The 24,896-nt window shown below is 36.0% G+C and overlaps 1 pseudogene across 1 annotated transcript; it reads right to left on the minus strand.

The window, feature by feature from the left end:
- Window positions 1–4,741: 4,741 nt before the first annotated feature.
- LOC149801152 (dynein light chain Tctex-type 5-B pseudogene) lies at window positions 4,742–10,389 on the minus strand (annotated as a pseudogene). Its single transcript, XR_016420583.1, has 2 exons — window positions 10,121–10,389; window positions 4,742–6,876 (listed from the first exon to the last, which is right to left on the minus strand). The product of XR_016420583.1 is annotated as a dynein light chain Tctex-type 5-B pseudogene (transcript).
- Between the last annotated feature and the right edge of the window lie 14,507 nt (window positions 10,390–24,896).

Genomic DNA, 24,896 nt, shown 5'->3' on the forward strand with positions numbered 1-24,896 from the left:
GAGAGAGAGAGAAGAAGAAGAAGAAGAAGAATGGGAAAAAGTAGTTCCAGAACTGATATAGTCACTGTGGTCATATATTTGGTATCCACTCTTTGGCAAGATAATTGATCTCGCACTGATATATTTCAATATCCCACTATGAAATAAATAATTAAAGCATCCATCCATCCACCCCATTGTCTGCTAACATACATGTATGTGCTTGCGCACGTACGTACATAATAATGCATTCATACATGCGTGTGTGCATACGTAGTAGCATGCATTTATACATATATAGACATATAAGTGGTAAAGTGAGCATAGATGCATACATGAGTAAAAAGCTATTTTACAGCGTAGCGTTTTCTTTCCTCAGTTACCAATCTTGAGTGGTAGCACGTATCAACATGGAAGTATACACGAATCTTTAATACCAGTTTTGTTGACTTTGTATTATTGAATTGAATACCATTGACGATAAGAATCACATATTACTGTGTGTGCGGAAAAAAAGTCGCTATAGCTACTAATGCAGTAGACATTCAAGAAATTGGCAGGATTAGTTATCGTTTTAAATAGCTATCAATTACTCTCTCTCTCTCTCTCTCTCTCTCTCTCTGTGAAGCTTTCACTTAGGAAATGTATAAATATATTTCTCTGCATGTATTTTAGTGGAAATCATTGTACTCTTGCCGACAAAGTGTCACATTTCTGTTTCATTTTCCCATTACAGCGGGGTTAATTCTCTTGCTTCGATGGAGATCGCTGGATCTTTTTTAGTAATGGCACGACACGCCTATGGTACTAATTGCATGATGAATATTGTTTTCCATTAAACTCGATAAATGTAAAAAGAAATGAGAAAAAGGAAGGAGTACGTCATGTTTTAAATTACTCTGCGTATTCGGTGCATTTATGACAGAAACAATCAGCGCGCCGATGTAGGTAAAGAAACACGGGAGAAGACACCAGGGGGTAAAAGAAATGGCTAGATTGTTTGTTCAGATCTCAACATTACTCAGTACTAACAGCTGTTTGTGGAACCATAGATTTAGATACGCAAACAAATGGAAACTTGATGGACACGATTAATCAGTCTAAATGACTGACATATTTAGACATACGTGCTGCAATAAGATTATTCGTACCAAAAGAAGGAATATATTTGTTCAGCAACATGGATCAGATAAGAGTTTTATCTACTGTTGCTATAAACAAAAAAAAATCAAAGACAGATATATAGTGTTACTTTTCTTTCACACAAGTATGAAAAACAACTAACATGGTCCTTCAGAACTCTCTCTCTCTCTCTCTCTCTCAATATGAAAAAGCCGGTATAGTATTAATTTTCACAGGTGGCCTAAGCAGTTTTCATAGCCATCGCAGAGTCGGTACCCCCACCCCCATCCGAACTCACCAAACATTTAGCGCTAGACAATCTAGAACAATTGTTTTTTTGTTTACATTCAGTTAAGTGGTTCCAATTATGCCCGAAGAACGACCAGTTAGCCCCCATTCAGATGTTCCGTCTCACAGACCCCCTCCCCGATATTTCAGACTCCACTACCAATGTCAGTTTTAGGATCGAAAAATGTACAGTTACATCAGACGTTTTTCTTTTCTAATTTTTTTCTTAAATATTTCACTGATGTACAGTGTTTAAATGTATCTTTTCTATTCATGATGTAGCGATTTTAATTTTTGACGAAGTTTAACTTTTCTCCATATGGGACGTTTATTTACTTCTTTTTCAACAGTCTAAATGAACAACTTGTCCTGGAGAGGGGCTTTAGTAGGGGGAAATGTGATTTATTGATAGTTGCTTAAATGCTTTATTAACTTCTTCATTTTCCATGATTTCCGCGTTGAAACATCCAAAAGATCTCTTCCAGTGTGTATTTAATTTCATGATTCATTCAAATGTTATTCAAAGGGTTGTAAGACTAAGAGGCTATTTGCTCCCAAGTAGAATTATCCAACTTCTAAACATGACATCTTACTCTTTTCATTTCATTTTCAACGTTTGCAATAGTTTTGTTTACAGAGAGAGAGAGAGAGAGAGAGAGAGAGAGAAAGAATATTGGTTTTCTATCGTTCATCCAACATGATCTGCTGCATTATAACAAACTCTCAACAGTTGCCAGTTACGGATCAATACTGAAGGCAATAATAGCGTGGCTCTTAAATGAAATAAAGTATGTATGGTCACCAGGGAAAGTACACAAAAAATGTGTACAAATAATTTATATATTACTGCGGACAAATGAATAGACAGTCAAATGGATATTTGAAGTGGTGGTGTAGTGTGAGAGGTTATTCCTAGACTCAGTCAATAGTACAGAATACTAGCCATGCATACCGCAACGCCATTTGAGACTTTGTCGCATTAAACGACAGTCAGTCAACGCAGGCAGACAAAGCCTTCATAGACAATTGCATTGACAAGGCAAATTCGTGTCCAGGTTTACGTGTCGAAAACAAGCTCTCTCTCTTCAAACATCTAAAAAAAATTGTCAGCACTAATCTATGATCACATGTAAAGGTTTGCTGCTCGTTTAAAGTCCTGATCACTCCGATATTGCACTTATCGAAGGACAGTTCTCGGCAGCGACATTGTCTATGCTCACTCAAAATCTATCAATAGTTCATTCTTTCCTTTCATTTCACAGGGATCATTTACCGTGGAAAATGCAAGCCGATTGTCAAAATAATTCAGTTGTCTTTACCTTTATATGCAAACAATATAAATAGACAAAGGGGTCTCGGTTGAATTCAACTGTTGTAACTATTTAGAATGTTGCCAAAGTTTCTGTGTTGGCAACAATAACCATGCATCAGTTTTGAGCATTAAAAACAATTGCTTAAGTTATTTAATAAGAAAAACGTTATTTCCAGTTTTTATTTCTTCACGTTAAGGTGTGCGTTTATGGAGTACTTTCTTAACATAAGATTTGTTAGTGGCTATATTAATACAGTACGGACATTTCAAAGGTCATTGATTACCACATAGAAATGGTCATTCACATTGAAAACCATTTAGTTGCGTGAAGTGAACTTTGGGTAACATACACTTAACTAAATTAAATTTCTCGCTAATCATTACTCTTTGATTTGTCAACAAATTTGTTTACAACTAACCAAGAAATGCATTTCATATAAATAGTTATTCTTCTGCTTACATGAAATCAGCTCTTTCACTTCAAATAAACAGAGGCGTAGATTTACAGCCGATAATAACAGATTTTTGAAAGAATCACAATTTAATGAGTCATTGCTTCAGAAACAACACTTTTAATTGCAACAACTTTCACACTAAAACTAATCCTTAAACAAACTTGGTCTCATTGTATAAGTATCAAAATGTGAACCATCAACAACTTGGTCTCATTGTATAAGTATCAAAATGTGAACCATCAACAACTTGGTCTCTTTGTATAAGTATCAAAATGTGAACCATCAACAACTTGGTCTCTTTGTATAAGTATCAAAATGTGAACCATCAACAACTTGGTCTCTTTGTATAAGTATCAAAATGTGAACCATCAACAACTTGGTCTCTTTGTATAAGTATCAAAATGTGAACCGTCAGCAACTTGGTCTCATTGTTTAAGTATCAAAATGTGAACCGTCAACAACTTGGTCTCATTGTATAATTATCAAAATGTGAACCATCAACAACCTGGTCTCTTTGTATAAGTATCAAAATGTGAACCATCAACAACTTGGTCTCTTTGTATAAGTATCAAAATGTGAACCATCAACAACTTGGTCTCTTTGTATAAGTATCAAAATGTGAACCATCAACAACTTGGTCTCATTGTATAAGTATCAAAATGTGAACCATCAACAACTTGGTCTCATTGTATAAGTATCAAAATGTGAACCATCAACAACTTGGTCTCATTGTATAAGTATCAAAATGTGAACCATCAGCAACTTGGTCTCTTTGTATTTCGTATCAAATATAACCCTTGAACAACTTTGCCTATTTGTATTTGTATCAACATTGATCCTTAAACAACGTGGTCTAGTTGTATTTGTGTCAAATTTAATCCTTAATAAACTTGGTCTCTTTGTATTTGTTTGAAATTTGATCCTTAAACAACGTGGTCTCGTTGAATTGGTATCACAACTGATCTTTCAACAACGAGATTTCACTGTATTTCTATAAAAGATTTACGTACTTGTAAACTGAACTGTCACATTATATATATATATATATATATATATATATATATATATATATATATATATATATATATATATATATATATATGTGTGTGTGTGTGTGTGTGTGTGTGTGTGTGTGTGTGTGAATGAAAGATTTGTTCTTCTCTGCATAATGTTCACAGAGTACGAAGACAGAATGTTGAAAAAAAAATAGTCGCGCTTTCAACAGGAAATAGTTTCCTCTTTTTAAATCTGGAAATAATGAAAAAGGTTTGAAATATATATTTGTATAGCTTTACATTTTTCGATACCGGTGTATTTTTCTTCTTGTTGTGGTATTTCCATAATAAAATTGGTATGCGTGTGTGTTTGTGGAGGATCGCATCAATGAGTGGATATTGACATATCATCGTGGTTACCATTTCTATTGTTTGTGATGTTATCGTCAACGATGATTGATGTCTACTTTATATGCGTTCTTACACCCGAAGAGATGAGAGTACCTTGAAATTCCATGGTAGTGTCGTCATCCCCATTGAGAAAACATCTAAAATAAGCCTGCCTCAATAAATGACAATTTAGAAACACGGAAAAATCAATATTTTATTAGTTTTATCCCTTTCAAGGGATTGATTTACAATGTGCGCACCGATATTCATCACAGGAGCACGTTTCTCCACACATTAGGTGCATTCCAGTCTATCGACCTTCGTCATATATCATTCACAAACTGTCATCTTTGCAAACCGCATGCGTCAGAATAAACAACCTCCTTGATAGCAGATGCGATGTTAGTTTTACAGTTATAAATAAATCAATTACCATAAGAGAAAGTTTGAAAGAGAGAAGCTCCAACAACGCAAGTTAATTTTACAAAACACCTTGTAACCTATCATTGGCTGAAAAAATGTTATTAAACCCATAACAAAAGCAACCACAACAGTTATAAGAACAAAACAAGTTGAAGTAACTTTTAAAAATAAACGAGTAAGTATTGTTCGAATCAACCATAAGACGTGTGGAGAAATAAAAAATTGCCTAAACGTTTTTTGCGAAGAAAGCCAGTACCCAGGAGTCAAATGCTAACAGTTCCTATGCATTTCCCACATGATTGCACTTTTCACTATTTTTTTAAATATCTTTTATCAAGTTGATGATTATAACAGATTATTATTAATAAGCTTCATATCCTTTTTAATTATTTTAAAATGTTTGCTGCTTTGTAAGCGTGATCAATGCATTGAGTGTCATGGAAACGAAAATGTCTTTATAAAACATTTTGGTATTTGAGTACTACTAGTGTCCAACCGTATATTATTAATTACGACACATCTGTCTGACCTTGAGTTCACATTTTTAGATGTTCTGACCAGAACCATTCAGAAGCCCATCCTATAAATCTCGGCTAAAATTAAAATGTGTTGATTTTGATTGGGCATCAGGCTAGTAGGCCCTGGAACAAAGTTTAGCGCTTTGAAAATAAATAGCTACATCGGCAAGTATGAAATGGCTCAGCAGATCTATTTGAACTCGATTTTTTTTTAGCTCTAATTTATACATATCATGATCGTAAATACAGTGAGTGATGCTGCCTTCAATTGCGTCAATGGGCGCATTAGGAAAAGATGGCTATGACGTCGCAACTTTACATCTGGGTCTCCGTCAGAGATACAATCTAGTCACTCTCGCAGGAAAAAGTATCATGAACAAATGTTTGATTCCATATTTGAATGCTAACGCATTTCTAAAGAGCATTTAGAAATGTCTTCACAGTAAATATTACTAAATATTTCTTCAAGACTTTTTTTTTAAATTGACGAGTTTTTGTATCATTCGAGGAAATAATACAGCCCATCTGCTTGTTTCATCAGTTTCAATAATTACCACTTTCTCTTGCGCTCTGGCTCATTCAGTGCCGATCTCGTATACGCTGATAGCGAGCCTGTTCCTTGCGGGTGAATGGTAGAAACCGTCCGTTTCAGTATAATCGTGTTCCATTTTTGCATACACCCAAAACTTCAACACGTCGGCCTCAACTTTGCATACATATATTTAAGCTTGTGGTACGTCTGATACCTTTATGCGAAGAACAGTAAAAGGAAAGACACTCATTCTTGCGGAGCATTTAGGAAATACAAATCTGAGTCATTAATATCTCTATTTATGAAACATTCACCGTTCTGGTATGTATTCAGTCGTAGTAAACTCCCCAGCAGATACTTACGGCATACAAACTCTTGTTTTCATACACAGCTGTGGAAAAGGCATCATTGTGCTCATCCCAAATAAATCTACTTGCTATCTGAAGTCCTTGATCACTGTTTTGAACGATAATTACTTGCACCATCAACTTATATCGCTGGAAATTCAGTTCTTTCACTTTGGTTTTGATAGTGTCGGACAGCAGTCGGCTAAGGCGAGAGCACAACTCTCGTTCATATTCTACCTCCGCTAGTGTCTCTTTCAGTATATCGCGCATGACCGTTTCGACCTTCTTTGGCTTAAATCTTTTGTCATCGTCTGGTCCCAGTTGGTAAGTATTTTCATATCTTTTAGGATGAAGATGGGAAGATTCCGACGCATCTGATTTGGCATCAGGATATTTGTCTTTCGAGAGGTTGGAAGTCTCTTTCGGGCGTACAGTGATTCCTCTGTGGCTTTTGATTCGCTTGGAGAATGAGTGTGTTCTTGTCTCCATCCTAGTTGCGGTAATTTACCTCCAGCCTGAAAAAGCATATTGAAACATATTACACGGTCTACAATGAAGAAATAGTATGATATCGCAACTGAAGTTTATAAATGAAATTGGTTTCTGCAATGCTCATATGTGTCTTTTATGCAGTCAAAACAAAGCAACGAAATTTTCATCTCAAGAGAAAACGTTAAAAAGCAGGTGACAGTATGATTGATTCCTAATGATCGGACAGTTTCACAATGAATACGACACAGTTTGTAACAGTATGCATTACGTTCCGATAGAATCTCAAATATTTCGTCCAACAGAAAGAAAAGTATAAAAGTATGTTATGGATGCTCACAACATCAAAAAATTAACTAAGAAGTCCATGACCGGGAAACAACCTATCCAATAAACTAGAGATATACATTAGACTCTGTTACATGACAAATGTTTCGATGGTTGGATCTAAAACGAAACAGTTTGCTAGAGTAAGTAATTTATCTAATTACGGAAAAAGCTCGAAAGTCTTTAATATTCACCTGTTAAATCAGTGCTGTCCAAACTTTTTGACACCATGGCTCACTGAAAAATGTTTTTCTTGAAGCCGAGGGCCGCAGCATAAACTAAAAAGCAACGACTGTATAGCTAGCTGCTCGAGCCCTGGCGGGCCATTTAAAATCAGCCCGTGGGCCGCAGGTTGGACAGCACTGTGTTAAATGATTCCATTGCGTGCACTCAAAAATGTGATATCGGTGGCATAGTGGGGCTGGGATTTGCAAAGTGTACAAGGTACACTTCCTGAGACCTCTATGCATCTTACAATCAAGAATGTGTGTCGGTGACATGATGGTTTGGCAAAATGTGCAAAGAACACTACCTAAAACTTCTATTGGCATTTTTAAGACAATGGCACTCTCGTTAAAATCATGGTTCGCTAATATAAAAGTCAACACTTGACACTTGTATTATAATCAAAGTGAAAGCTTTACTTTTCATTCTACAGTCTGTCATGGCTATCCTGATCTAAAAATAAAATGTACATAAAGCGTTTTATTATGCTTTGCAAGTGGAGCGTTTCGAAAATCTTACGTACAAAGGAAAACCTTGTACGTTGTATGAAAGTACAGTGTCCGGTGGTGAATAAATAAAGAACCCCGCTAAGCAATAGGTCAATACCTCAAAGGACGATTAAAAATCAATTATTACGGTTAAAAATGGCTGATATGTTTTGTGTAAACTTGTACGATATTTTCTTTTAAATTGTATGCTTCGACAATTGTAAATGTTGGTCTCCAGGCAAGGACAGTACAAAAAGTCTGAAAATGTATTCATCTAAGCGGAAAAACTTTTTTTAGACTACATGTATGTATGTATGTATGTATGTATGTACGTACGTACGTACGTACGTATGTATGTATGTATGTATGTATGTATGTATGTATGTATGTATTTTTCCACAGCGTGCTCCAACTTCGGACTCACCATCTCTACCAGCAAGACCGATGTTCTGCATATGCCAGCTCCTGGAGAAGATTACCTGGAACCATCCACCACTGTCAATGGCCAAAAGCTAAAAAATATAGACAGGTTCACATACCTCGGCAGCACCCTCTCAGAAGCAGTCCACATAGACGATGAGGTCAACACCAGGATTGCCAAAGCCAGCATAGCATTCGGCAGACTCCGCTCAAATGTCTGGGATAGGAGAGGCATCAAGCTTGCCACCAAAATCAAAGTCTACGCAGCGGTTGTTCTCCCCACCCTCCTCTATGCTTGCGAGACATGGACTGTGTATAGCCACCATGTTAAAAAACTGAACGACTTCCATATGAGCTCCCTGAAAAAACTACTGAAAATCAGATGGCAGGACAAGGTACCGAACACAGAGGTGTTCACTAAGGCCGGCATGACAAGCATCTACACCATGCTGTGCAAGGCACAACTCCGATGGGCTGGCCAAGTTGTCCGCATGCCGGTAGAACCGCTGCCTAAGAAGGTCTTCTATGGAGAGCTACACCAAGGCAAGAGATCTCATGGTGGTCAAAAAAGAGGTACAAGAACAACCTCAAGGCCTCGCTGAAGAACCTAGGCATTGATCCTGACAGCTGGGAAAGCGTCGCTACAAACCGATCTGCTTGACGCAGTCAAGTCAATGCTGGTGCGGCAACCTTTGAGCAGAAAAGACTGGTGGAAGCAGCTGAAAAACATGATCTGCGCAAATCCAGAAACAGCAGCAGTTCCGCAACTCATGGTCAGCAACCTGTACACCCATGTCCCCACTGCAACAGACTATTCCGGGCCCGGATCGGACTGATCAGCCATCTCCGGACCCACCCCCAGTAAATCGATGACATTAAATGGTCCTCATCGACACCGATGGACGAACATCATCATCATGTATGTATGTATGTATGTATGTATGTATGTATGTATGTATGTGTGTGTGTATGTATGTATGTATGTATGTATGTGAATAAATACGAATGCTTTTCTTGACAAAACAGGTAACCATGTCGGTACAATTTACACAAAATGTGACGATGATTGGTACGGACAAAACTACTCCAGCTGAAACCTCTAAGGTGCCTTTATTAATTCTCAAGAATGGGACAGAAGCATTTTATTTTTCTTCACCCAATCTGGTAGTCAGCCTTGCCCATAAGTAATATATTTTTGTACAAAGATGCCGTATTATTCATATCTTGTATTTGTCGTAGTGGCTAATTATATCTTCCATGTACAGTGATATATTGCTGACATATATACTCAATCTCCGTAAAGCTTGAACACTTGACCGACTTTGTTATACCCTGTTCTATTTTTTTATTTTATAGTTTCCCTGTCTACATAAAAGTTTTTTATAAACTTTATCTCAATAAGCCCAGGTCTACTTCCTGAATCGATTAAGATTTTGATGAAAACTATTTATAGTCGCTTTGTTTTGGCTTTCGAATAACTTCAAAATCACCCCACACCCCACAAATCAATATGTCTGACAATATTAATACTTATTTGTGTTGTGTTAAATATATTCGTCATAATTAACACTGTGGCGAAAAACAAGTTGTAGCATTCTTCATAATTTTTGTCGTTCATTTTGTTAGTTTTCTATTTTAAAAGTTAACGCAATTGTTGTAGGGAAAAGAGAGGAATACAAATGTTCCTCATAGAAAGATCTCAGAAAATGTAGCCAAAGTAACTCTGACTCTGCCAGGTCACTATGGTCTGCCAGTAAGTAAAGATTGAAAAGTCCATATTAAGGTTGAAAAGTTTAGCCGTTTCACTTACCTGTAAATGTCCGGATTCGTTTGATAAGACGTATTTCCTGGGTTGGATATGGTAGACAATGAATCCAGCTTTGAAGGGGAAAAAAACTGTCACGACCTGGATTGCTGTCTTGCTGCTTGGAAAGAAAACATGTTGTCGCACAAACAGGCACGAAAAAGTGAGAGTGATTTAGTTACAGGGATCGACGTCTTATTCTATTATGGCACCTGTATTGTCCAACGATCGTGTCGATAGGCTTTGTTTTACCAATACCGGTATGTCACTGGTAACCTGGAAACTACGAAGGATTACGAACGCGGAAAAAAATAGTTCGGTTGTATTTATTGTACCATGTAGTGTCTCAGTACTAATGCCGTTAATCTGGATTAATCATTAAATACTGATTGAGCACACAGGTGATAAGTTAACTTGATATCGATCTAGACTATACTCGAAAGATGGATATTTAAGGCAGTATTTTTTATGTGATAAGCAGTATTAATTCAAAACTTAGAATATTTCAGGAAGGAAAAATCTACATTGATATAACTGAATTTAAAAATAACGAGTATTGTAGACGAATATTTTTTATTTGTTATTGAGATTTTTCATCATATAAAAACTTAAATGAAATTCCAATGAGAATTGCATTAGATCAGCCCCTGTTGGCTACCGGCGTGTGTCCATGAGGATTGATTGGTGGCTTTCTCCAATTGTCTCGGCACTGAATAATCTACTTGCCTAATCTACTGCGTAACCTTCTTGTTACTGTGCCGTAAAACACCCAATCAACTCATTTAGTGAAAAATGTTAAACACGTATTTTTTTAAATTGGAAAACAGACATTATTTTTTCTGTCATTTTTCTCTTTCCTTGATATTTAATGCAAATTACCAACGATAAAATCCACGGCCTGCTCTCTCTCTCTCTCTGAAATGTATGCTAATGATGTGGGTAACATCTAGAATGGAGCCAATTTAAACTCAACTTCTCCCCCACCCCCGCCAAAAAAAAAAGTTAAATTGCACAAGATAGAGCGCTTGTATTTTCGCCACGCAGTGTCCACTTTGAATTCAATAGTGTGAGTAATTAAATCCAGTTATAATGACCTTTTCAGCCAAGCTTGTCCCACGCAAAGCATGGTTTCGATTAATGAGATAAACACGGACCCCATACGGCACGACAATTGACGCTCACTGTTTATCTAGAGGAGAGACGGCTATTACTAAGTTGTAAAATATGCTAACTTTTGTGAAGAAGAATTGATTAATCTAATAGCCAGTAAATGTATTCCATTTTTCATGTATGAACAGTGTTGATTTTTAAACATTTCTATTGAAGGCTATGAATCACGTATGATTGAATACGCTGAATGAAAGTTTAATCAGTATAGATTCCTAGTAATTTATCATGCATACACATGTGACCTGTCATCAATATATACAATATTTTAATTATACCGGGTACAAAACATAAAATGACCTCTTTTCAAAGCTATTAATCAAGTTATTCATGAAGTTCTAATCATTTAATGGATATGGTCCAAAGAGAAATAGTTAAAATATTGATATGTCCCGTTTTGTGAGTTAATTATAATTAGCGTACCCATCACAATCACCAGCACGGTGTTAAGATTGACTTCACCAGCACGGTGTTAAGATTGACTTCACCAGCATGGTGTTAAGATTGACTACAAGAAGCTGTTTTATTGCCGGGTGCGAGATGAGTCTTCCCATTCCTGCCAGATGTGTCAGGTTCCAATCGTTGTCCTACAGCTACTGCAGTTCAATCTTGTTGGTTCTTTTTCTGAGGTTCTCTTTCTCCCCATTTATGTTGTTTAGATAAATTAAAAAAAAAAAAGTGTTCAGGATTTAAACTTCAAAGTTGGTTAGCTTGCTTTAAATAAGGAAAGCAGAGCGCAGCCATTCGATAACTGGTAAATATAGCAAGTAGGAATACTACAAGCTAAGTAACAAACACATAGAAGGTATTTTAAACATTTAGAGTTATTTGTTGTTGCTTGAAGTCATTATTATGCATGCCTTATCATTACTACTGACCATATGATTCGTATTTATCCTTCATTTTCTCCATCTTTCTTTGTTTGGTGTTTGACTCGTTTTTATCACCATGTCATGTTCAGAGAGAGAGAGAGAGAGAGAATACTTCAATCATTTTAAAATGTTATGTTTTAGATCCTTGATAGATAAGAAGAAGACCTTTTTCGAACAGTTTCAATCCCACACACCATATCGTGATTTAACTTGAAATACCTTCTTGTACCGTGATTCCATATAAAGTAAACATTCATACTTTCGATACCGTGATACGACGATACCATATAAAGTAAACATTCGTACTTTCGATACCGTGATACGACGATTCCATATAAGGTAAACATTCGTACTTTCGATACCGTGATACGACGATTCCATATAAAGTAAGAATTCGTTTTTGCAATACCGTGATATGAGGAGTCCATATAAAGTAAACAATAGTATTTTCAATACCGTGATACGACGATTCCATATAAAGTAAACATTCGTATTTTCGTTTCAGTTAATAAAGTCATTGCAAAGTGAAAAAAGATCGACTTTTTACTTGTAATACTCGTTTACTTCTATGAGTCAATTGTAAATAGAAATTTTTCACTTGTTTCCAAATGATTCGCCATCGCCTCGCCAGTACAAGGAATCTCTTAGAAGGAAGCACTGTTTGCTTTTAATCTCGCTTTTTCTCTCGTTTCGTATTCTTTCATCCTTTTACTTTTCTCCCTATTTTTCAATGTTCTATACATTTTAACTGACAGTTTCTCCTTTTAACTTATTTCACCTACTTCCTCGTTGTGCATTTTTGTGCTTTACATACCTTAACTAAATAATATTGTTTAACCAATAATAATAATAATAATAATAATAATAATTCATAAATAAATAAAGGTAGGAAGGAAGGAATAAATGCATCCATAAATAAATAACACTTTATTTAACGAGGATAACTCATTTGCTCATAAAAGTCCCATCTGCCAGGTAGTCTTCAATTTATTTAACGTGATATGTTATATAATAAATATTTATTTAGAAAAAAAGACCCAAAATATGTTTCACTTATACACACTCAAGTATCCTCACTCCGTTCTCACTCAGATTTAAAATGACTTAGTATGTGTTACTATACTGGTTAAAACTCACTTCACTTTGACTTTTCAGTAATTTAATATTTTTATCAATAAAAGTCCATATCATCTGTAGAAAATTGGCAGTAGGCTGCTATTTCTATGGGTTTATAGGATCAAGATGGGAATCCTATAGTCAAAATTAGGCCATAGGATTATCATAATGGAATTCTACTGGCGGGAAATGCAACATTGTAAAATCATTGGTCTGTTTGGCGTGACACTTAACATTGCGATATTATTGTCTCAAACGGGAAATGTAATGTATGAAATGTCCATATTTTTAACATTATGAAGTTGCCTGTTTTCTCACGAGAGGGGCCGCCAAGGGTCTAACGGGAATTTAATGTTAAAACTACACTTACTGTCCAAAACCCAATTACCTACCATCTATTACCCCCACATATATACTATCCACTACCTCACACCTATCTCTAATGGGAAGCGTCTTTTTCAAACTGCATCTGTTATCTTACACCTAATAATCTGCAACTATTCAATACCCCATACTTACTAGCGAATACACTGTTTGAAATGATTAACACCTTATCTGTAACAGTAAAGCCATCGTCCAACAGTCACATTTTCATTCATTTTATTAAACGTTGGATGACCAATATAACATTAGGTAAACCGAGGTAAACCGGTTCTAGGGTTGTCAAAATCATAACGTTTGTCACAAAAGACTGAGAAAGTAGATCTAGCTGGCCTGAAAGTGGCCGTTTTTGTAATCTTTCTGCCTTTAACGTTGGTAGCATTTTTAGTGAGAATCTTAATATCTAAGACGACAAAACTCTAAACGTTTCAAAGCTTCACAGAGGATTTATTACGAATATTTTGTGTTTGAGTTTGTACAAAGCAATACAATTCCTAGTTCGTGTGTGTGTGTGTGTGTGTGTGTGTGTTCTTCTTTCAAATTCCTTCACTATTTATAGTAACCTATTTTTTTTTGGTCTCCTTTCATTCCCTGTATGGTAGTCTTGCTACGGTTATAGGGACTGTGAGGGTTTTGAGGAATAGTAGTTTGTTTTTAATTAAAAGGGGTAGGGGAGAGGGATAGAGGTTTTCCTTCGTTTATAAGGTGATAATATGATGGTGAGGGGGTTTGAATTCGTTTTGTTTATGAGAAATTTTAATTCTATTTTACATCTCATTCTTTTATATGTTATCCTGTGTAATGAGTAGTGGAGTATGTGTCGGTAGTAGTTGGCTAGTAACTATGGGGTATTGAATGAATAGATCGCTAGGCGTTACATAGTAAATTGTTGTTGTTGTTGTTCTAGGGTTTAACGCCATTTTTCAGCACAAGATAGGCTATACATGGCGGCCAGTATAACTGGTGGAGGAAGAACCCTGGAAAACCCAGGGAAGAACCACAGCCGTACATAGTAAATGGAGTTTTAATATTGCTTTTCCCATTATAGGTAGGTGTGGGGTATTGAATAATATGTGATGGGCGTAATGGATAGTAGGTAACTGAGAATAGGTTATTAAGTGTAGTTTCAACATTATATGTCACGTTCGACTCATGCAGCCGTTCCCATGGTAAATTCCTGTTAGACAACAGACAGCCTCATAATGTGAAACCTATGGACATTTTTAACACAGGATTTTGTCCCGAGACTACCCCCATGTTAAACCTATGGAATGTTTTAGCACTACATTTCCCGCTTGACTCGAAACAGCCATTCCCATGTTAAAATCCCGTGAAACCACAGAGATTCCCATAATATTAATCCTATGGACAATTTCAACATTACATTTCCCGTTAGAGGCCACAGAAAACAGCAATGTTAAGCCAATGGAAAATTTTAAAATTACATTTCCCATTTCCTGTTAGGGGTCACATAGATCCATACTGTTAGAGTATTGCATTTCCCGCCAGTAGAATCCCTTCATTTTAAACATTTGATTTACCATTTTGACCCTATCATCCCACATAGATAGCAGCCTAATGTTAAAAAGTGGCATCCTGTATTACCTATCTGCCTACTTTTGTTAGACTTTGGTAATTATTTGCTTAATTAGAAGGAATAAGTGTTGGGATGATAATTCACAAACAGAGCAACGAGTCAATCAGTATGCAAAGTCGTCTTATTGACTTTAGGGACTGGCGATTTAATTTATTGCCTGGACGGGAAGAAATGGGCGAGTGGGGTATAACATTTTCTTTTCAACCTGGATATTTTAATTTTCTTTAACCTCACAAAAATAAAATGGGTATAATAGATTTTTAAAAATCCAAGCCTCCTCTTCCCCCCTTCCCCCGCCATTTTGAAAATGTAATTGTCTATCCTGTATTCAAGTATAGATTAGTTTCGTTGAATCTATAGTAGCTGGAAGCTTGATATAGTGTACATTTTCTTTTTTTTATGATTGGATCTTACTCTGCATGTATGTCTTTATGATATACAGAATACGATCCATACAATAAATGCCAACATTATTTGACGTCGAGTTGCTGTGAATAACCGGTATGAAGTCAGATCCACCACCAACTCCCCCAAACAAATACACAGGTGCGAAATTTGAGTCTCGTAAATGTATGTTCTTTTGGCTACTATGAAAAGAAAATTATATGTGCATTAACGCGTTTCAGAACACTTTACGAATATCATTTCTTTATCATTAGGGCCTTGAAAATATTTGTAAAAACAACGACACGATATCAAGACAAATTCTCACGTATTTTCTTCTTCTTCTTCTCTCCCTTTTTGTGTGCTGTCGATCTGTATACGAACGTATGAACAAGCTGCTTGTAGACACATGGGTTTGTTACATCGGTGCGTTACATGTGCTATGAATGGGCTCAGTAGAGTCCTTTGCGATATGCGAAAGGTGAGGGGAGACGGCCGAAACTTTTGGAGTTTGTTTAAAATAGATTATAATTAAAGCAGATTATTTACAAATAAATTTGATTTTGAAAACAAACCTGTATTTTTCTATGAATATTCTACGGAATTAGATTTTGGGGGTCCATTGTCCTCATATCGCACCGGGCACAACGGGCGTCTGTTGATGTCATCGCCTTATATGAACACTGTTTATCATTTCAAATATAAAATTATTACAAGAGGAATCTCAAAACTGAAATTTTTTTACATCCAGTTAAGAAACCCATAATCAGTTAAGTAGGTGAAATCAAAGTTAGTAAGACTACTACTAAAAGATATTCACTGTTTCCATATCACATTCCAACTTTACGTTTTGGCAAACATACCGCATGTGACTATGGGCTATCTACTACGGTAGCACGTCAAGAGGTTTTTGTGGCACGCAAAGGGCAGCCAAAAATCTCAATTTTAACAGTGTTACTCTTTTACTGGTGGCACGCGCTCGTTCATTTTGTAATTAATCCAGAAAAAAAGTGGCACGCTATGTGAAAAAGGTTGCCGACCCCTGTACTACGGTATCACACATTGGTGATTATGGACCGTCTACCCCAGTATCCCCACACTAGTGAATATGGGCTATCTACTCAGGTATCACGTACCGGTGACTAAGGACCGTCTACCCCAGTATCCACACACTAACGACTATGGGCTATCTACTCCGGTATCACACACTGGTGACTATGGACCGTCTACCCAGTATACACACACTAGCGATTATGGGCTATCTATTCTGGTATCCACACAATCGTGACAATGGGCTTTCTACTCCTGTATCCACACACTGGTAACTATGGGCTATTTACTCTGGTATATACGCACTGGTAACTATGGGCTTTATATCCCTGTATCTACACACAGGTGAATATGGTATATCGACTCTGGTATCCGCGCACTGCTGACAATGGACTATCTACTCTTTTATCCACACACATGTGACACTGAGATATTTACTCTGGTACCCGGGGGCCCCGAGTGACCGAGTGGTCTAAAACGCTCACCGTTCCGGATCTGCGTGGGTTCGAGTATCAGGCTCGGCTAACGTGGGTACGTGAGAAAGCTTGCCAATAGCTTCTCGTGGATCGGTGGTTCTTCGTGGGGTTTTCCAGGGTTCTTCCTTCACCAGTGATGCTGACCGCCATGTATAGCTTATCTTGTGCTGAAAAATGGCGTTAAACCCTACAACAACAACAACAACTCTGGTATCCACACACTGGGGACAACAGGCTATCTACTCCTATATCTACTCGCTAAAAGGAGATATTATCATCAGATTTATCCATGTCTACTGCAAGCACACAGAAAAAAAAAACCCATTGAAAATGAACTAATTGCCCCCTGAAAACAGTTTACTTTTTTTCTAAAAGAACTGGAAAATTATAAAACGTTAACCGGTTCTAGTGTTTTTGTGATCTGTTTGTTTCTTTATAATCGTGCAAACCTTTCTTTGCAGGTGTTTGTGACAATATTTGCATAGAACTTCAAATGAAGACTCAAAGTTAACAAAGCAGCAGAGAGGCTTCTTTAGTTTGATATATCCTTCTGACACCCCGTTATATATATGGTGTTCAGAACAAATGTAGCTTTCATAAGTAAAAAGACAATATAACAAAGTTAGTTCGCAATATTAGTACCCACAAAAATATGTATGTATGTATGTATGTATGTATGTGTTTTAACGGCATGTAAGCACATTACTGGCTATTTAGTACCGTTTTAAACTTCTATTTTAAAAAAATGTGCGCCGACATAAATCAACCAAAGAAAATTCACAGCATTGTCATTTTCAATATTCTCGTTCAACCAGACATCTCTTGTTGCTTCGTGAAATCTTAGTGTTGATCTTTCAGATTTACGCGCGAGTTCGGTATAGAGAGACCTCATTTTCCAGGACATTATTTTGCATGATAACTTTCTCTTGGTCCACCCCAGAGGGGGGTGGGGGTGGAGGGGGTAATTGTGGTCTGAGATTAACCGTGTTTTTTCTTTTATATTGTTTTAGAGTTCAATATCATTTTCCAGTCCATGTTTGGCTATACATGGCGGCCAGTATAACTGGTGGAGGAAAACCCCGGCAAGAACCACGGAAAGCTACTGGCACGCTTTCTCACATACCCACATTGGCCATGCCCGAGACTCAGAACCCAGGCGGACAGAGGTGAGATGGCAGTGATCGGTAAAGGCGAGTGTTTAGATCACTGGACCACCCGCAACCCCGTTAGTAGTAATATTATTACTACTCAGTTAACTGTATCACACTTCTGATGCTTGAGAGATAAATGCTTGCTAATTTAGGCCCGTAGCAGCCAATGACATATATCAATAGACACGTAGTGATTAGGAAATGCTGTTCACAGCTAGGTGGTCCTTGTCGGAGCTTTGAGTTTGCATTCTTCTGTGTACGGTTTGATTTTTGACAGGAATCTCGTCATTCTTTATATACGCATGCCTAATCGTATATGGATTTTTTAAAAAAAAAATTCCGGCAACTATCGGACTATTGCACAAACATCTTTACGTCTTTGCGTTTCCCCATTAAAATGTACCAGGGTAGAGCAAATTATCCTTTCACGCACTACGTAACATGGCCACATCACTCGTCGTTTGTATCCGACCCATTGTGTCAGGATTACATTGTACACGGGAGTTATTATTGCCTACGTTTATAAAAGACAATTTAAGTTTCCAATTCTCCAATAGACTAGAATAATCCTAGAACGTTATTTTTTTTAAAACATGATAAAAGATAGGCGAATATTTACTCTTTTTCTGAATTATTGAGCTTAACAGGATAGCTTAGGAGGAACTGGATAACTTATTTGTCAGACAGGCAGAGTGTCTGACTCGTAGATAACCGGTCACGCGTTCGAATCTCAGTGCGGACGGGCTGTTTCCGTTACCTTTGAGCAAAGTGGTTTGCCTCAGCTTATAACAACTGTTGTGTGGCAAAAAATAACTGATAGTAGTTAATGCTACATGTTACATTTACGAGTCCATACCCGTTGTGTCTATTCGCACGACGCCGTGTACTGGAAAGACTATTTGCGCCGTGTGCTCACAATAGCAAATATTATCTGCATGGCGACAGGTCAATACATTTAGGACGAATCCAAAATGTCCCGAATGAGGTAAACTCAGCTAAACGTAGTACATACTAATAGTACCAATACCAGGTTTGGCGGACGATTTGTCGGACTATAAACGTCATAAAAAAAGATTTTTTTTTCTCCATAGTATCTATTTCGTACGGCGGCTGTGTACTATATTTCTCACGGCTAGTAAGTCTCAGTTTGGATTAAAATAGTTAGGACATGGTAGGTAAACAATTATAGACCAGATCGTGAATTACTGGTTTTCCTCAAGCGAAAAAGAAATGGATAATTAAAATTTGCTTTAACGGTCCCGAAGTTTAGTTATCAATAGACAAAAATAGTACAAGAAAAGTCACCATTCAATGTATTAATTACTGTAATCGAGTGGAAATATGTCGACCTGTCACGCAAAAGACCAAGGATCGAATCCAACACTGTAGCTTTTTAATTTTTATTTTTAGTGCATGCTTTGTATGCTTTATTACCTTAAATTAAGAAGGTACTTTTTAAGTGTATGCCTTTTTAAGATTGAATTAAGAAAGAATTGTTACATGGATCTACTGTGCAAATGTTCTTAAAATACGACAGAACATAAACAGTAAACATCTGACATTAACTATGAAACTTGCTATTTTTAACCTCTTTATACACTTTAGATAGGCAACTCGTTTAGGGAAAACATAAAAATAAAATTTGTTTATTCGGAGTGGCTAACGGAATAAGTCAGTCGATTGGATGATAATACTGAAATCTTTCATCCACTAGATTCACTCGATATTTATTTAAAAATTTATATTTCTACAGCAGGTGAAGGATTATAGCATTTCTGGAAGTTTTAACATGTGATTTGCAACCATGAAATTGAAGGTAATTAGTTTTTTTCTCAGATCCTGTACGCAGCAGCCGCAACGCTTTACGTAAATCATACGTAAATTATACGTACAGCGGTCGTGCGGGAAGTCTTTTCAGATATACACAGCGGCCATGCAAATAGCATAGGCCGTTAAAGATTATTCATTACTGCCTATCGCCCCCATCCTCCTCCGTGAAGGGGGTGGAGTGGGTGACTTGTGGTCTAAAGAGCTAGACCAACGTGAAAAAGCTTGCCAGTAGTTTTTCACGGACCGCTGGTTTTTCCCGAGGCCTTCCTGATTTCTTGCTCTACAAAATATACTGGCCTAGTCATGGGCAAAACATGGGCATAAACTTCACAAAATCAAGCCAAACTATCGATTGTGGTGGCGCTGTAACATAGTATGTTTATAGTTGGGAAGCCCTACTTGCAGCATTACATCCTACAATAGAACACAGTGACCTGTAGATCTGACTTCTACCTGCATCTGTTGCATTATAATACAACACACTCTGCAGTTGGCAAGATTTAGCTGCAAATATAGAACAACTCACTATAATAAAATAGTTGATGTGAAAAGTTTTTTTTTAAATGCAAAATATTTTCAAAAATGTTATATACTGAAATGTTATTTATTGGAATAATACATTAACATTTATTCGAGAAACGTCATCATTAAAGTTGCCTTAAAGTGTAGTATAAATTGACATAAGGATATTTTATTTCTTTTATTTCCTCATTTGCACAAAATATAAAAAGTCAGAACAGAAAAATAAAGGGCCAACAGGTTACAGATTTCACCAGCAGTTCTATAAGAGATTGATGGTTATTTCTTATTTCCTTTATTTGGCATATATTTTCCAGAGAATCAAGCAACTATTTTACCTTCTTGCGAAAACAAATATTTTTCCTCCTTAAAGAAGAATTAGGGTACTGACATTGGGTTAACAGAGTACTGACATCTGGTTGACAAAATGGGTGAGATAATGTATTGCTTGGTAAATTTGTGAATTTATTTCTTGAAACTGATGCTAAATAAGGTATAAAAAATGAAGTTTTATGTTGTTTTAAATTTATTTTACAAAGTACTGTGTCAATTTATACGGCAAATAAGGGGCGTGGGGCATTTAGCAACATATGGTTGAATGTTACAGCCACCCAGACGTTCTTTTAACTTTATTGGGCCTTGATATCACAGTGGTTATAAATAATAGAACACAATCTTGTTTGCAGCCTCTGCACTCGTAATTCTCATTAATGTGATCTTAGGTGTCCCACACATAATCATTTATTCATGGTTGAATTTCTCTGAGTTCTCTTGTTTCCTACACCTTCAAAACAACATGCGGGTGATTGAGCTATTTGGGTTTTATTTGTTTTTTTACGTCTGTGATAAATGTTCTCAGTAGTATTAATACAATTCATGTTGCACCAGGTCACAGACACTATTATTTTCATTTTTCAAAAAATCAGTCTCCCTACCCCCACTAGACAAACAATAATTTTTCAAGAAACCAAAACAATACCACCCACAATTTTTTTTAGGCTGCATTATTTCTGCCACAAAGTGTCATTTTCATTTTTTTTTAAATCTATCACCCATTACTCCCACTTGACAAAAATAATTTTTTAAACACTTTACTTTTTGTCTAGTGGTGGGTAGGTTGGGGTTTAATTTATAAAAATAAAGATAACACTGTCTGTGGCCTGATCTAGCACAATGCACCGAAATGTTCTGGTAGTGAAGGAGTAAGGATATCCTAGCAAATTACAATGTACATCATACTCTACTTTTATGTTTAAAAAATGGCAGAGTATGTATGGTTCTTACAAATATTTTACAAAGCATCTACCATTTCTTTCTTTGAGTAACTTTTATTTTAAAAAATATATTATTTCAAGCATTCATCTTCATTTAACAAGGAAACAAAATAACACATGGAATGGAAACAACCAGAGATCAAAAGAAACATGTCTGTATTGGACAAGGTATGAATTTTCACACCTTGGTCTAAAGGTCAACTTTCCTTGGTGAATGGCAGACTACCAGGTGGCACAGTGGGATGTGGTACATTTGCTTTTTTGTTTTAAATATTTGAATAACTTTGAAAAGAGTAAATTAATAATCTCATTTAAAATAGCAGCAGTTTGACATGAATATCTTTTCTAAATAATTTAAAAATTTTGAAAAATTCAAACCAAAAAGAAAGGAGCAAATGTGGAGAAACTTATTTCTAGCTATTTCAGTTAATTGATAGTAAAACTCATTGAGTATTGGAGTCTCTTTTAAAAAGTACGAACATTGTAATCAGTTCACTGAAAATATATATTAATTTTAGAAAACATAATACAAATATTATTCATAAAAATTTGTCAAACAGTAGTATAAACTGCTGAGCTGTCAACTGTTTTCTAAATCATTTATTTTATTGGTCAAAGATTAAATATTTCAAAAACTTTTTAAAATTTCTTTCAGCTCTGAATAAGGTGTGGAATGAATACATTAAAAAGATTAAAGCTCCAATTTTAAGATAAAAATGAAGATGGTAAATGTGTTCATATGCTATATAGTAGCTGTTGAAATCAATAGCTGTTAAAAAAAACTTAAATTTGGGGATATGTATATTCTTATATTATGAAAACTGCACTGAGTTCATCATTGAAAATTTAAATAATTTTAAATCAATAAAATAAGTATTACTTACTTATACCAAGAGTAACATGACAACCAATGTTATTTTGCAGAATGTATTTTTCTTCTTTCAGTCAGTGACACTGACCTTTTGAATCCAAAATCAATAGTCTTCTTTCAGTCAGTGACCTTTAGAATCTAAAATCAATAGTCTTCTTTCAGTCAGTGACCTTTTGAATCCAGAATCAATAGTCTTCTTTCAGTCAGTGACCTTTAGAATCTAAAATCAATAGTCTTCTTTCAGTCAGTGACCTTTTGAATCCAAAATCAATAGTCTTCTTTTAGTCAGTGACCTTTTGAATCCAAAATCAATAGTCTTCTTTCAGTCAGTGACCTTTTAAATCTAAAATCAATAGTCTTCTTTCAGTCAGTGACCTTTTGAATCCAAAATAAATAGTCTTCTTCCTTACTCCCATGTGCAAGCCATATACAAAGTTTGACATGAAATATGTAATGTAGAACTAATATTATTGTGCAGAAAACCATTTTAACTTTTTTACTGACCTAGACCTTTGACTACAAAATCAATAAGGGTCTTCCTTAAATCAAGTTGAAGTCATCAGCAAATTTTAATTGGCTCTGTCATGTAAAACTAAAGATACTGTGCAGAAACCATTCTTTTATTCTATCAGAATGACCTTGGCCTTTGACTTCTGGCTCTGAAATCAATAGGGCTGTTCCTTACATGAAGATCAAGCCATCAACCAAATTTGGTAACTGTAGATGATGGAGAACTCAAGTTATTCTGCAGAAACCATTTTCTTCTCCAGCATGATCTTAACCTTTGACATTTTGAGATCATAATCAGTAGGGTTCTTCTTTGTATCAAGTTCAAGCCCATCTTCAAAGGTTGGCAACTAGCTTTAGATGGTAGAGAATTCAAGATGTGCAGTAACCATTTTTTTTCATACATGCACAGTGACTTTGACCTTAGACATTCTGACCTTGCAATCCTTACTTGAAGTGCAAGCTACCTACAAAATTTGCCAACTGTAGATTGTGGAGAACATGGGATATTTTGCAGAAACCAGTTTTCTTCTTTGAATTATAGTGACCTTGACCTTTAAGCCCAAATTTAGTTGGGATCTTCCTTACTGTAAGTGCAAGTCATGTACAAAGTCTGATTACTGTTGATCATGGATAACTAAAATTATTTCGTAAAAACAAACTGGTAATAGACAGAGAGACCAGTGGATGGACATAACATAATATTTTATATGGCATGCAGCTCATGCTGTCTAAATTAATTTAAAAAATTCAAACGCTATCCATGACATAGCCTTTTTAAAATTCTTTGTGAAGTCTAGAATTTCTTTTTTTTTGTTGTTTATATATAAAAGAAAACTCAACTAACATTTTGGGTTTATAAATATTCACACTGTTTCTCATAAAACAGATGTAAATATTAAACTCAAGTTGTACTTTTGGAGTAGATACAGGCCAAAGCAACACTGACTTTACAGTAATATCGGTATCTCTAATAAAGGCACAGAATACTTCATAAGCAGCAGACCTGCCAACCCCATCAAGTCAGTCTCAGTAAGACAGTTGATTTTTTTCCGTAAGACTGACCAGTTTTCAGTAAGGTGTAACAAAATATCAATAACTGCTATCGTAAAGCTAGATAACGTAATGTTGGACATTATGTTCAACTAAAATGTTTTGTAAAGTAAGCATAGACTTTATTTACCACTTGAACAGTTGCACAAACTCTAGTTACAAAAGCTATGCAGCTCAATGGCTTGTTGCTACCTCTCAACTTGACATAATTCTTGGAAATTCTTTTCCATTTCGAATGACGACAGCAATCATATCTCCTGCCACGAGACATACTCAAATTGGCATGTGATGTCCAAAAAACACAATTGTGTCCTTTCCAGCTTATATTCACAGGATCTGAATACTCCTTTTTATTCTTCTGTGTTGATTATTAACACTTTTCTAAACGCTTACTTTCCCTTTCATCTTATATATGCATCACTTTATGGATGCCATTTTTAAAAATTCTATAATCAACAGTTTGATCATGCAGATGCTTCTCATGAATAAATATGTGCAGTTTAAAGCATCTCGGGTGCTGCTGTAAAGTTAGTC

This window comes from Sinohyriopsis cumingii, chromosome 4 (assembly GCF_028554795.1).
Source record: "Sinohyriopsis cumingii isolate HCF-2022 chromosome 4, ASM2855479v2, whole genome shotgun sequence".
NCBI classification, from domain to species: domain Eukaryota; kingdom Metazoa; phylum Mollusca; class Bivalvia; order Unionida; family Unionidae; genus Sinohyriopsis; species Sinohyriopsis cumingii.